Genomic DNA, 15,827 nt, shown 5'->3' with positions numbered 1-15,827 from the left:
AAGGGTTCTCTGATCCCGCCTCCTTCATTGCCTTGTCCTCTTTGCTCCACCTCCTCTTCTCTTTCCCAGCATAGCCCTCTGGACCGAGGCGGTGGTTGTCCGTGATCCTAGCATGAAGGTTCTTGAAGTGCTCACTCTTCTCTTTAAACTGCTCCGAGGTGGCAGTCTCCACCAACATCTCCCAGTCTTGGCGATCCAAGTGCTTGTGCAGCTCGAAGGGCTCTTTACCTTCATTGACATAATTTCGTACCAGACTGGACTTGAAGCTCCTGTGGAGCTTGGCGATTGACTTGCATGCCGCCCCTCTAATACGATTCGGCTCTGCCTTGGATATGCCCTCAGAAAACTGCAAGTATTGCTGCATGATATCGAACAAGCCCTGCCGCGCGGCCTCATCCAAGTCCTCAAAGTGGACATTGATTCCAACCCTTTGCCGTGCGATTAATCCACAGATCAGTTGCCAGCGTTTCATTCCATCATCATTTGTTGGGAACCCCTCACTGTCGAAGCCTACGACTTTGATGATGTCACTAGGCCACTTAGTTTGTGCTTTTGGCTTCCTACACTGGGAGGTGCTACATGCACCTGTTTGTGCAGACACTTCGGATTGAACATTCAGCACTTGGTCAAGTTGTGCATTTGAATCTGAGGATCCAGTTTCCGACATGGCTACTTCCACTGATTCTGCAAAAATAGGCAGCAAAATAAACCATGATGATCCAATTAAATAGGCAGCAAATCTACCACATCATCATTTGCAGAAAGATTCAATAAAACCAAAATAATCCAATAATACATAAAAAATGACCTTAGACATAAAAGATCAACAGCACTTCCATGTCAACTATCAAAAATATAACATAGAAAGGCATCAACAGCACTTGCACTTGCTTCGTGCTGTTTGAGACTGACATGTTCATGGCAAGTACTCAATCTCTCAATCTAATTTGAGAAAGGTGCCAATGAGTGATTCACTCTCAAGAATCCATGAAGAGCTCAGCCTCGAAGGGCATGAAGCAAATGCCATGAACACTCCCTTCGAGGCTGACCTGTTCATGGCAAGTATCAATCTCTAAATTTTGTATGGCAATAAGATATTCACTATTCCCATATCATCATTTGCCTCTAATTATAAAAATAGACCGCAAATCCAAACAATTCAGACTGATGTCTCGGACAGCAAAAATAGACAGCAAATCCAAGCAATGCAGACTGATGTTTCGGACAGCAAAAATAGACAGTAAATCCAAGCAAATCCAAGCAAATATATGGCATCAAGAACAATTTTGCCTGAAGACGACGACGGACGCGACGGCGTGACCGGCTCTGGATCTTGGCCGCTGGCGGCGACTGGACTCTGGATCTTGTCTGCACGACGGCGTGCCCAGCTCTGGATCTTAACTGCTGGCGGCGACGGGCCTCTGGCTCTTGCCTGGGCGACGGCGTGCCCAGCTCTGGATCTTGACTACTAGCGGCGGCTGGCCTCTGGCTCTTGCCTGGACGAGACCGAGTGATGAGGACATGCCTATGATGCTCGAATATTTGCCCAATCTTTCACGGTACAAAAACTAATTCAAATAATATCTTGAAATTTTCCTCAATCAGAGAGCAGTTGAAGCTTATATGAACTAATGAGACTCACGGAAACAATCTGATGAGACAAAACCCCTTCTCGGCAATAAATAATATATGTGAGAGATTGTAACAGCCTCACGAGAAAACAAAAAAATGTTCCAATTGATATAATGCCAATAGCCTTTCTCGACAGACTGATAGACTCCGTTTCTAGAATAAAATTCAATACAGCTTAAGGATAGCAGGGATCAATTTACAAAATAGATGCAATACAAACCCTAGATAATTTCTTCCACCCGCGGCAAACCACGATCAGAAGAGAGGGAACTCTGAGAATTCCAAGCGACACACTCGAGCCGAAGAATCTCGATCACGCACTCCACGCAAATCCACAAGGATCCGGAAACACCCACTAGATTTCTCGAGCCGCCAGAGAATAACTCCACGATAAAATCCCATCTGACCTTTACAAGGGGCGGCACCCCTGGATATAGGCACGCAGGCCCTCAACTCTAACTGGACCCACTAGCAGCATGTGACCCTAGTGGTTTAGCCCAAACACATAGGACTCCAGTAATTAAACAATATGACGCACACCATGTGACATAATAAAATACTCCGGCTGCAATGCAAATGAATGTAATTAGCTCAACTAGCTGGGACACGAGCACTTGAATTAAAACTCACTGGCTTCAACTCGGCACTTCGACATGCATGACACCAATAAGAATAAAGCTTTTTGACTTCATCTTTCTTTTATATTTGAACAAGTTTGTTCCTTCAAAAATAAGCCTGCTTGCCATACTCTTATCACTTACCACATTTCCTTTTTTCATATTGCTTTCCTTCAACTCACATAAAAATGAACCAAACTGTATTGTAAATTTATTTATTACATTGGAACAATTTTCATCAGACTTTTTAGAAATAACTTGATGATCCATGGGCTCATCATCCTCCCTTTCTCAAATCAAAGCCGTCCTCGGCTTTGTGGTATTTTCAAGTGACCTTTCATTTGTAAAAGGAAATACCCAACTCATATTTGATTGGATTCTGATTTCATCCTTGTTAATATCTTCTTGTTTTACAAAATCTGACATTGAGCCAAATGGAACAAGAGAATTATTTGGACCATCATCATTAATTTTGGACGTACTAAATGCAGCTTCTGGAGCAGGGATCCTCACATCATTCTCGCCCTCTTGAATCAAAGCTGTCCTCGGCTTTGGTGTATGTTTAGAAGCCTCTTTCTTCTTTTTCACGGAAGCAAACACATCAGCCTTTATTGCACTCTCAGACATTGGTTTGAGCACATGATGAACTCTCTTGTGCGCAAACGAATAATTATTGGAACGGCCACCATAAGTAGCATCAAGATCAAACTACCATGGTTGACCCAACAACAAATGACATGCACTCAATGGTGCAACATCACAGTCCACAGTATCAGTATAAGTTCCAATTGAAAATTTAACTCTAGCCTTATGAGTAATTTTTAGTGTACCACTTTGATTCATCCATTGTACATAACGCGCCATTGGAAGCCTCCGCGTAGACAAAGATAGTGCATTCACCAAATCCGAACTAATGACATTAGCAAAACTGCCACCATCAATAATCATTTTGCAAACCTTGTCGTGAATGTGGCACTCCGACTGAAATATATTGGACCGCTGCCCCTTCACCGAAACAGCAGTACCATCACTATGTACCTCTCGTGTCATCATAGATAAGCCATTTGATGCATCATCTGTATCATCAATATTGATTTCAGACTGCGAATCAGAAGATGAAGCACTATTATGCAGCTCCGATGTAACATAAAAATCAGCACGCTCATGCACAATTGTTGGTTCATGTACTTCAACCTTCGGCCACAACTGAGAATCTGCTTTATTCAGGTGCTTAGAACTATCAATTGGCTTAGTGGTTCGAGATGTTGAACCATAAGCTTCAGCTACAATTTTCCTTCCAAATGGAGAAAGAAAAAGGTCTTGCAGCAGAGCCTTCATATCCCTCCATGTCTCACAAGAAAACTTTTTGTCATAATCAATCCACCAAAAAAAAATATCGTTAGCTAGAGTCTCTTCTGCGTAAGATATTTCTGAGAGTCGATGACAATAGAAGAAATCATCCAGATTTTCTTCCCATTCAAAATACTCCAGGTGACTAGATGCTAGAGACAGCTTTGGCAAAGATTTAACTTCCTTGAGCAATGTCAAATTAGCCATTGAAATAAAAATCCAAATACACCGTGAGCAACACAGAAACTGATACCAACTGATGAGGACACGCCTATGATGCCCGAATATTTGCCCAATCTTTCACGATACAAAAACTAATTCGGATAATATCTTGAAATTTTCCTCAATCAGAGAGCAGCTGAAGCCTATATGAACTAATGAGACTCACAGAAACAATCTGATAAGACAAAACCCCTTCTCGGCAATAAATAATATATGTGAGAGATTGTAACAGCCTCACGAGAAAACAAAAACAATGTTCCAATTGATATAATGCCAATAGCCTTTCCCGAGAGACTGATAGCCTCCGTTTCTAGAATAAAATTCAGTACAGTTTAAGGATAGGAGGGATCAGCTTACACAATAGATGCAATCCAAACCGTAGATAATTTCTTCCACCCGTGGCGAACCAAGATCAGAAGAGAGGGAACTCTGAGAATTCCAAGCGATGCACTCGAGCCGAAGTATCTCGATCACGCACTCCACGCAAATCCACAAGGATTCGGAAACACCCGCCAGGGTTTCTCGAGCGGCGGCTTGACGAGAGAATAACTCCACAATAAAATCCCATCTGACCTTTACAAGGGGCGGCACCCCTGGATATAGGCACGCATGCCCTCAACTCTAACTGGACCCACTAGCAGCATGTGACCCTAGTGGTTTAGCCCAAACACATAGGACTCAAGTAATTAAACAATATGACGCACACCATGTGACATAATAAAATACTCCGGCTGCAATGCATATGAATGTAATTAGCTCAACTAGCTGGGACACGAGCACTTGAATTAAAACTCACTGGCTTCAACTTGGCACTTCGACATGCATGGCACCAATAAGAATAAAGCTTTTTGACTTCATCTTTCTTTTATATTTGAACAAGTTTGTTCCTTCAAAAATAAGCCTGCTTTGCCATACTCGTATCACTTACCACATTTCCTTTTTTCATATTGCTTTCCTTCAACTCACATAAAAATGAACCAAACTGTATTGTAAATTTATTTGTTACATTGGAACAATTTTCATCAGAGTGATGACGAAGAGGGCGGCACGACCGGAGGAGGCGAGGAGGTCGGCCTGCGTCATGGCGAAGAGGGCTGCGCGAGGACCAGAGGAGACGAGGAGATGGGCTTGCGCGACGGCAAAGAGGGCGGCGCCAAGACAAGAGGAGGCGAGGAGGTGGGCCTGCGTGACGTCGAAGAGGGCGGCGCTACCAGAGGAGGCGGGCGCGACCTAGGGTTTGAAATGGGAGCCGTAAAGAACTACGGCTAAGGGGGATGACTTTAAGTCCAGCTGGAACTTGACCCAGGTGACAGGCAACGAATGTAGCCCGTCACCTTTCTATTAGCTTTACAGTGCATCACCTGAAGATTGTTTTCAATATGGCCCGTCACCTATGTCTTAGGTGACGGGCTATGTTTTGGACCCGTCACCTTTCACTCATGGGTGATGGGCCACACAGATGTCGCCCGTCACCTATGGCTGATAGGTGACGGGTAATCCACTTACACTTGAACTTACAGAAAACAATTCAGAGTGATGTACATTGCAGTTGCACTTATACTTTCAAAAATCAAATTCAGACGGTTGTACATTGCAGTTGCACTTACACTTCCAGAAAGCAAATTTAGTCATTACATCAGAATTCAGACAACAAGTAATGTACATTGCAGTATAATTATTTGGGACATCAAAATTCAGAATTTGCAGTTGCACTTACACTTCCAGAAATCAAATTCAGACTGTTGTACACATTGCAATTTTAGAATTTGACCATGTTACACTAGGTTTCTTTACGTCCACGGCCAGAATTTGACCTCACACGGATTTTTTCATTGTGGTCGGTCCGCAGGTACGGGGTCTTGTCATTGACATTTAGGCGGGGGAGCTCACAAGTTGCAAAAGGAGGAATTTCATCAAATTGATTATACTCCTCCTCATCCACCGCATTATGCACTCCAACGATCCTTCTCTTACCAGAAAGGACAATATGCCGCGTCGTCCTAACTGTATCAGGCACATAAAACACTTGCAGCACATCTTTTGCCAAAACAAAGGGTTCTGTTTTGTACCCAACATTTCGAAAATCAACACTGACAAACCCATTCTTGTCATGTGTCACTCCCTGTGACCCTTGAACCCATCGACATTTGAATAGGGCAACCTTAAATTCCAGGTAGTTGAGCTCCCATATCTCCTCTATTTGACCATAGTATGGGGCCTTTTGCATGTTGATATCATAAGCATCAATGCGAACCCCACTGTTCTGGTATATGCTTTTCTTGTCCTGTTGTACTGTGTAAAATGTGTATCCATTGATATCGTAGGCCTGATATGTCATCACAGTGAATATGGGGCCTGCAGCTAGTTTCTTAATGTCATCATTCGGTATATTGTTTGCTGCCACATGGTCTTTGAACCAATTGTTGAACTCTTTTATGTGTTTTTTGGCAACCCAACCTTCACCTCTCCCAGAATTTTGCTGCATGATAAGCTGTTTGTGCTTGAGTACATATGGGTCCACCAGCTACATGTGTTCTAGGACAAGAAAATGGGCTTGATCGTACGTTTTCCATTCCGGATTCATAGACTTCTTGCCCAGAGTCTCAACCCCATCCAACCTCCCTTCGTGTCTTGAATGAGGCACTCCAATTGGGTTATCTGGATCCAAGTAAGTCATCGACCACTCAACAGCCTCCTCGGTCCCATATTGGCTGATGATGTTTCCCTCCGGATATTTCCGATTATTTACGAATGACTTTAGAATACCCATGTATCTCTTCATAAGGAAACATCTGGTGGAGGTAAGAGGGGCTAAGATAGTGTATCTCCTGTACAAGGTGAATTGTAAGGTGAACCAAAATATCAAAAAAAGTTGGAGGGAAGAAGGCCTCCATCAGACAAAGTATCTCATGTAACCGTCTGTCTAGAGCTGTCAGCAAATTATCATCAATGACCTTTTGCTCTATGGCATTGAAGAAGAAGCAGAGGCTCATGACTGTCTCATGAACCTTCACAGGGAGCACATTCCTGATTGCTACATGCAGTATTGACGTCATAAGCACGTGATAGTCATGAGACTTCATCATGGTGAAATTCAACTTCAGTTCTTTCATGCTGACTATCCTAGCAAAGTTGGAACTGTATCCTGAGAGAAATTTTACACTATACAAGAATTGGCATAATTCTTTCTTCTCCTTTCTGGACATTGTGGTGGCGGCTACACGAAGGGCTTTTCCATTTTCCGCTTCTTCGACATAAAGCTCAGGACGAATGCCCATCTCTTCAAGATCAGCTCTGACATTCTCATGGTCCTTTCCTTTACCCTTTGTGTTCATGATTGTGCCGACAAGGCTCTCACAAATATTTTTCTTTAAATGCATGATATCAATTGAATGTCGGACTGCTAAGATATGCCAATACTCTAACTCCCATAGAATGGATTTCTTATTCCAGATCCCTTCATCATGACCATCATCATCACCTTTCTGATCAACTCCACGTTTTTGTTTGCCGAGAACTGTTCTGACATCATTAACCTACTTGTACACATCACTCCCTGACAAATGTGGTGGAGGATTTCTTGTCTCCCTTGTACCATCAAACTGTTTGTCCATGCTTCGGTATGGGTGATTCTTCGAAAACCATCGTCTGTGGCCCATATATGCAAATTTGTTCGAGTTCTTCAGCCTCATGGAACATGTCTCTGACAAAGCAGTGGGAGCAACCTTGACCCTTCCTTTTGCTCTACCTGGACAAATTACGATAAGCCAGATTGTCACTGATGGTGGTCATCAGCATAGCATGCAAAGTGAAGTGGTTATTGACGACAGCATCCCTAACCTCCACACCATCCCAAAGGAGCTGAAGATCTTCGACGAGGGGCTGGAGGAACACATCAATTCTATCACCGGGTTGTTTCGATCCGGAGACCAATGTTGACAGCATGATATACTTGCGTTTATTGCAAAGCCATGGGGGGAGATTCATGGTTGACAATAGAACAGGCCACGTGCTATGTGATGTACTCATGTTTGCATATGGATTCATTCCATCTGTGCTCAGAGCAAACCTAATATTCCTAGGATCATCACCGAACCAGCCATAGGTGTTATCAAAATGTTGCCATTGAGCACAATCTGCAGGGTGATATAGCATTCCGTCTTTATTACGGCCCTTCTCATGCCAACACAACAACTTCGCCTCCTTGTTTGCAAACATCCGCTGCAGTCTGGAAACCAAAGGAAAGTTCCATGCAACTTTCCTAGGAGTCCCCTTCTTCCTCTCATCCATGTTGTCCTCTCCATCATCACCACCATCCTTTCGACGCTTGTACCTCGACATTCCACATTCAGGGCAATTGCTTAGATCTTCATTCTCTCCACGAAACAAGACACAATTATTCTAGCATGTATGAATTTTTTTAATTTTCAATCCCACGGGACACACAATCTGCTTGGTCTCGTACACAGTATCCGGTAGCAAGTTTCCCTCTGGCAGCATATCCTTCAGGAGAAGAAGCAATGCTTTGAAACTCTTGTCTGTCCAACATGAGCAGCCTTTAGTTGCAGAAGCTTCAGATCCCCGGTTACTCTCGAGTACTTCTCACAATGGGGATAAAGAGATTTTTTAGAATCTTCAACAAATTGTTTATATTTACACAGCTCAGCTTCAGTCATCTCATCTTCTCCCCTGACATCATGGATCATCTCCTCAACATTGTCGACCAAGGCATCAAACTGGTCATCACTGAACTCCAGAATGCACTCCTCATTGATGTCATCCCTGCACCCTTCTTGATCACAGTTGCCTTGCCCATCATGATCATCATCTCCGTGCTTATTCCAACAAGTGTAATTTAGTACAAATCCACGAACGATCAAATACGCATAAACCAGTTCAAAATCAGAGTATTTCTTATCATTTCCGTAATCGAGGCACGGACAATACATTGTTGTTTCAGAACTCACTTCCATGTCGACCCTGGCAATTTGTATGAAAGACTTCAACCCCCTCAAGTACTGCAGACAACAATAGCTAGAAAGGCTCATTCAACTTCTATCCTCCATCTACTCGCAAAACACAAAATTTTTTAACAGTTAATTGAACATCGAGGTCGAAGTGATCGAGGAGGATAGAATAGGGAGATCAAGCGGGATAATTTGGAGCACTAACCTTGCACGACCCCCAAATCGCCCAAATGTGTCGCCGCCAAAAATCGCCGCCTCCCGCCACCTCTGCACCGCAACGAGCGGCGGCTAATCGAAGGCAAATACTAGGTTAAGATCAACAGGGGTGACAGGCAAATACTAGGTTAAGATCAAAAAGTGACGGACGTCGTTGTAATCCGTCACTTATGATAAAGAGCTCACGTCACCTTAAAATGGTTACAGGTGACGGGCAATGTTTACAGGTAACGGACGTCATAGTGGTCCGTCACTTATGATAAAGCGCTCACGTCACCTTAAAATCATTACAGGTGACGGGCTTCACATACCGCCCGTCACCTATCTTCTCTCTTGGGAATCGCAACCGCCGCCCGTTGCCCACGTCACCTTCAAATGGTTACAGGTGACGGGCTCCACATACCGCCCGTCACCTATCTTCTCTCTCGGAAATTGCAACCGCCGTCCGTTGCCCTCTCCGCAGCCGCTCACATGTTTGAATTACGCCGGCCCTTTCGCATTCCGCCGGCCCTATAAATACTGCCTCCCGGCCTCTTCTTCTCCACTCGCCACGGCTGCTCTCGCGCGCCTCAGATCACACAACTGCTCTCCCTCCCGCCGCCGCCGCCGCTACGTTCAAGCGGTGGACTCGTCGTCCTCGTCGCCGTCTTCCTCCCCCTCCTCCCCTAGTCGCCCTCGCCTTTGTCCTCCGTCACCTCCGGCGCCAGCCTCTGCTCCGGCCCCTGCGCCGGCCCCTGCTCCGACTCAGGCACCGGCTCCGGCCCCTGCAGCGGTGGAGGATGTCTTCAATCCCCACCCCTTCGGCCCAGGTGACGCCTGGGCAATCGGCGTCCTGAGGGACTCATTCAACTCGATGAACGAGACCCTCGCCCACCTTGGGAGACCTCCGGTGAACGCGCCACTCATGCCAAGCGTCGCCGGATACGTCTACGCTTCATGGTGGCGGAAGTCATGAGGGGGCTGCCATAAACTATGTATATCGTAGTTTGTATGTAGCTCCCTTTATTTATATATAAATATTATGAACTTCTGTCTGCTTGTTATCTCGCAACAATCTCTTAATTTCCTAGCTTTTCTTATCTCGCGCTATTCTCAGCATTGTTACCTCGCAATTTTCATCGTTTTGTTAGAACTGTGGCGACGTGTCCAACAAAAAATGGCTAAGTTCGTGGCCACTGGTAATCATGATGACGCATACACACAAGTGACGAACTATACGCGTAATGCATCACCTTTCAAGTAGCATAGGTTAAGCGCATCACAAGACGCGGTGACGGGCTAAGTAAACGTTGTCACCTTCGCAGCTTCAGTCATCGCCTGTCACCATTGGATGTAATCTAGGTGACGGTCAAAGAATGTAGACCGTCACCTCCAGTCTAGGTGACGGGGGTTGTTAAGACCCGTCACCTATCCTATCTCAAAGGTGACGGGCCACGTTTCTGCCGAGGCCTCGCGAGGCCCAATCTGATCCGAGGGTGACGCGCGGAGATAAAACCCGTCACCTCTACTTGTGGGGTGACAGGCAACAACGGCAGGTCACTTTTGTGCACGTCACTATAGGTCGTTTCTTATGTAGTGAGCGCGGCGGCTGTGCCCGTGGGTACATGGGAACTCATGCTCTTCCGGGCAAGTCTTTTTGGGTGACAGCTCTTAATGGGGGTGGCATAAGCCATGTCGTCGCGGCATGTTCTCACTGCGCCTCCACTTCCTCCGGTTGTGGGTGTTCTTCACGTTGAGGCGGTGGTGCTGGCAGGTAGGTGCTTTGGGCGAAAGTTTTACCTAGCTTTGTGTCGGCTCGACAATGATGGTGTTTTCTAACGTTGTTTGCCATTGTTAGAGGCATTGTCGTGGTGTCTCCTGCAAGTGTCGGTAGGACTCCGGATGAAAACACAATAATGTCTTGCCGGATGGGGTGGCGATAGCATCTTCGATGTCATGTTCTTCTTGGAGCGTCGCCTTGGAGAGGTCCTCCAATACGGCATCAGACGATTTGACCATCAAAGTTTCTAAGCAGGCAAGAGATATGATGGATTCATAACCAGAGAATAGGCCTTTAGTACTGGTCATCTGGCCGAGTTTGTACCAGTTGCTTCGACCGGACCATTTAGTATCAGTCGCAGCTACATACTAAACGCGCACCCCTAAGAAAAAAATGCACGCCATCGTGAGAATTTGAACCCACAACCTCAAATCTCGCGCATAGCTTCCTTTGCCGTCCCACCTATGCATCTCATGTGACTAGGTGCAAGATGCTTCCCTTTTTGAACTAACCATGTAGATATAGCAGACCGGTTTTCTCCCTTTATTTAAAAAAACTACCAATTAGCTACAGTCGGCTATTATATGTACAATTAGTCTAGCAATTAGTTCACGTCTAATTCCTTCGTTTCGACATCCAAATAACATGTCTAAAGTTGAACTCTCGGATCCAAACGGAGCCTTATTACATCGCATACGAATCTGTCTTACGCTGATGTACCATGAAGGATAGCCGGAGTAACTAGCACACACACATAACGCACTCTGTACATGCTGCAACTCAACTCTTGTAGATTTATTCTTCTATATCGTCACAGATATCAGACGAACGATGATGGCTGTCAACAGAACGAACCGACAAGCGAGTGAGCTGGAAAGGTGTCGTGGGGAGTTCGTACGTGATGAGCAGGACACGACGCGACGGCGGCTGCCAATGCAACACCGAGCGAAAGGGCCGGGTGCGCTGTTACCACTACTTTTGCCGGCGTGTTGTTAGCTTGTGTATGAGCGCTTCCTCCCGATGATCCTTGCGCGCGTACGTAGGGGCCTAGGCGACCGACGGCACGCATCGTTTCGTTCCTGCTTGTCTAGACCTGTTTGGGCCGTCAGGTTTCGTGCGTTCCGACCGACAGACCTACTACTGCGACGGAGTTCTCGTTAGTTGGTCACCATCACCATCATATGCCGCGCAAGGACCGCTCACACGTTTCTCGTTGGATCATTGATTCCCAGGTTCTTTGATCGCGATCGGGGTGGAGGCGGCTCCACTCGATCGGTCCTCCCCCGACCTCCCCGCGGGCTCTCCCCTCTCGGTCGTCTACCTTCAGGGGCGGAGGAGGGGGGGCGGACAGGGGCCTGGTCCCCCATGGTCCCCAAATTTACATTAGAAATTTAAATTTTGATTAAATTTTTATATAAATTTGTATGATTGGCCCCTCTAATAATGAAAAAATCAACTTTCTGGCTCCGCCCCTGTCTACCTTTGCCGGCGGGAGCTGCTCTTGCCTGCTCACCGCCGGATTATCGAATCCGCCCTCCACAAGCATTGTTGCTTGCGGCGGCCCACTGCCGTCCATTTGGGCCGCCCCATAGGGTCTTAGGTGCACCTCCAATTTTTTTTATTTAAAATTTTGTACTATTTCTTCGAAATAAAATTCTATTTTAGAGAAATAATATAAAATTTTAAAATAAAAAGGGTTAGAAGTACAACACCGGTTTGCACCCCTATGCCGTGCCTTGTTGCCGGCGGGCGGCCACACCATCGATTCGGTCGCCTCCCGCTAGCTGCCCATGCTGGCCGGGATCTAAGCTCTGCAGGCCTGCTTTGCCGGTTGCCTGGGTTGCCCCAGCCGCGCAAAGAAGGTTGCATGTTGCCTGGGAGTCGCCTTGCACCGGTCGTCCTATCGCCGTCTCTCTCCTCAGTGTGAGTGTCATCATCTTTTCATGGGAGGGCTCGCCTGACGTCAATGTCCTGTGTGCATACGTTCGTCGTCATGGTTTGCTTGCTCGTTGTCGCTTGGGTTGCGTGCTAGGTCGCCGTGGTGTTGCATGGGTGTTGAGGTCTAGGATGCATCGCTTGAGCGAAAGCTCTGCGGCGGCGTTTGCCGACGCTGACAATAGCTACATCCACTGGCGTAGTTTATCTTTGTTTGAAGTGTTGTTACAGCCACTAGACATCTATTTTAGTAGAGTGAAAGCTCGGTCCGCTTTGTCGGACAGATGATGGTGGCGCTCTTGGCGTCACTCCTCCTTGGGAGGCGTCATCTTGCTTCTACATTTTCGTAACCTACCTCGGTTGGCCTCTCATCGTTCAGTCGGTCAATTTAGGTCTCTTAGCGAATATATATCCGCTTCAGGTGGTTAGCAAAGGTTACAATGAGGAAGGGGTTAACTTGAGAGTATTTGAAAATGATATGATATACTCTCTCCATCTCAAAAAATAAGTTATTCTAGCATTCAAATTTTTTTTCCAAAAAACAAGTCATCATATCCTATCTGGAGAATGCATGTGCATATAAGAATCAATTAGTACCAAATATGGATGATAAATAGTGGCAAACATGATCATTTTATATTCTTATTAATTTGTCTTAAAAATTTTAGAATAACTTATTTTTTAAGATGAAGCTAGGGAGTATATACGCTCATAGTGGGACGGGACTTTCGGAGGAATGGATTCGGGTCGAAGGAGGATAGAAGTCGTTGAAGGACGCTTTGGGATCCGAAGGTATATCACCGCAAGTGAACGCGGAAGACAAAACCATTTTGTACACATTTATTCTTTTGTGCAAGAGGACAAATATAGCAGAGGGACATTCCTGTTCATTTGATTTTGATTGATCGAGACAAAAAAAAAGAACATTGTACTGAGTTATTTCCCCTTTTCTTTAATAATCCTCTGATCCATGTTTGGTTTTGGAAACAACACTATCAGTATATCTAATATCCTGATGAGACAAGATACATGATAAAAAGTTTTATGGGCAAAGGTAAAATAGAAAAAAAAAATAAAACTTTACCTTGTATCTTACATGCACTCGCTTTTCCATGCGTTAAGTCTATCCTATGATCCGTCTCGTGCTCGTACAGCGCGCGGCCCATTATCGTTGCTTCACCACTGCGAAGTGCCACTAGATTAGGGAACGGGGTGTTGCCGGAGTAAGAGGTCATTGACGGCCCTACAAGAAAGCTTTGAGGAGGCGATTAAGACACAGCGTGGTGAGTCGTGGCACGGCGGTGCAGCCAAGCGGCTGTATCGCTGCCGGAGCCATGGGCGGTCGGAGAGTAGTGGGTGCAGGGTAGGTGTGTGTCATCTGCTAAAGATTTTTAGAGGATTTGGGGTTAAGGGGTGGTGGGCGGCGCAGCGACGAGGTGGCGGAGGCAGGCGAGGTGAAGAGCGGGGTGGAGGGAGTTGCATGATTTCTTAGGTCGTACTTTAACTCTATCCTATTTCTTATGGTCAAATATATGAGCATTTCATTCCTTCCATACCTCCTGGCTTGACACGATGCTCAGGCACGGTCGCGAAAAAAAAGAACCATAGAATGCTTTTTTTAGGGACTTAAGTATGCCAGCACTTTACAAGGAGACGCTTCATCATTTTCAATGCCAATAGGCAGAGGGGGCGCGAACCCTGTTACAACAATTCAGAGGCAGTTTGAATTACAAGCACAAAGAAGCACTTTAGAGGTGCACAAACTTTTCTAGATTACTTTTGAGTACACTGTAGGATGTGCTTCTCTAGGGCCCTGTTTGGATACAAGGGATAATGGTTAGCCCTCCTCCTTTTAGCCCAAAATTAGCCCTCGTGCATCCAAATAGGTGGGATAATTTTGGGCTAAAGGGCATTAGTCCACCCCAAATCATTAACCCCTCCAAGAGGTGATAATAGGGCTAATTCTTTGTGGGTCCCACCGGACATTTACTTCCATATGAACTTTTTAGCTGGCACTCACCTTTCCCCTCCCTCCCCGTGACCGGCTCCAGCCCTAACCCCGCGCCGCAACCCAACCCGGCGCAGGCGGCGGCGCTTCCTGGCCGCCGGGGGCTTCCGCCGCCGCCGCCCCCCTCATCCACCGGCCGCTCACCACCCTCAGGCTGCTCCTCCTCCCCTCCGCGCCGCCGCCGCCCGTAGCTTGCATCTCCTCCCCTTCGCGCCGCCGCCGCCGCCCGTGGTCTGCAAGCATCGATCCACGCCGCCTGCCGCCATGGTCGACCTTCCGTCGGATCTGAGCTCCTCCGCCGCGGGGAAGGGCGGGCGGGGTGTAACATCCCAGTTTTCATCACGATTAAGGGGGAGTGTTGAAATTTATAATGCAAGCTTCTAGAAGGTTCTATAAAAATAAGGATAAATAATGGCATAATTTTGTTCACCATGACAAGGTTCTAGAATGTTCCACAAAAATTATAAGAAGACAAGAAGCTTGGATATTTTCTTGCCATGGTAAAATTTAGAATTTTCTAGAATTAGATATTTATAGGGAACTTAGATATTTGTAGGGAACTTCCTAGAGTGTGACAAGTGTCACTCATCCAAGAGGGTATGGGTGCCTATATAAGGAGGGTGCCACCCCTTGCCATGCCATACTACTCCACTCCATCCCACACACATCCAAGGGCATGGTAGAAGTGAGCTTAGGTAGAGTGTGCTAGGTGTGTGTTCTTTTGTTGCTTCAATAAGGTAAGCGTCTTTATAAGTGTTAGTCTCCCGGTTAAATTTAAGTACTTAGTGTATAAGTTGTGATCCATCGAAGGTTGGCTCTGCCACCCGGGATCACAAAAGGGTCTGGGCTTCATCGAACGTTGGCTCTGCCACCCGGAAGCCAGCTTCATCTGTTGGTAGGCTCTGCCTCCCGGAAGCAAAAGGCGGCTCTGCCGTCAAAAGGACCCGGTACACTAAGTAACTAGAAGCTGACCGACTCTGAAGTGAGTTGGTGTAGATCCTTAACTTAGTAGGGCCACCTCAAATTCCAGCAATCACTAAAATAAAACTTAGGATGCAATTAAACTAGTAAGGTGAAATAATACTAATGTTATACGAGGTATTACATAACTATTAGGTAAA

The 15,827-nt window shown here is 46.0% G+C and overlaps 1 long non-coding RNA gene across 1 annotated transcript; it reads left to right on the top strand.

The window, feature by feature from the left end:
- Positions 1–12,502: 12,502 nt before the first annotated feature.
- On the top strand, positions 12,503–13,648 carry LOC120710556. The gene is made up of 2 exons (XR_005689931.1): positions 12,503–12,686; positions 13,395–13,648. It is a non-coding gene; the product is annotated as an uncharacterized LOC120710556 (long non-coding RNA).
- The last annotated feature ends 2,179 nt before the right edge of the window (positions 13,649–15,827 follow it).

This window comes from Panicum virgatum, chromosome 5K, assembly GCF_016808335.1.
Source record: "Panicum virgatum strain AP13 chromosome 5K, P.virgatum_v5, whole genome shotgun sequence".
Lineage (NCBI taxonomy): Eukaryota > Viridiplantae > Streptophyta > Magnoliopsida > Poales > Poaceae > Panicum > Panicum virgatum.
This window is presented reverse-complemented; position numbering and strand designations above follow the sequence as displayed.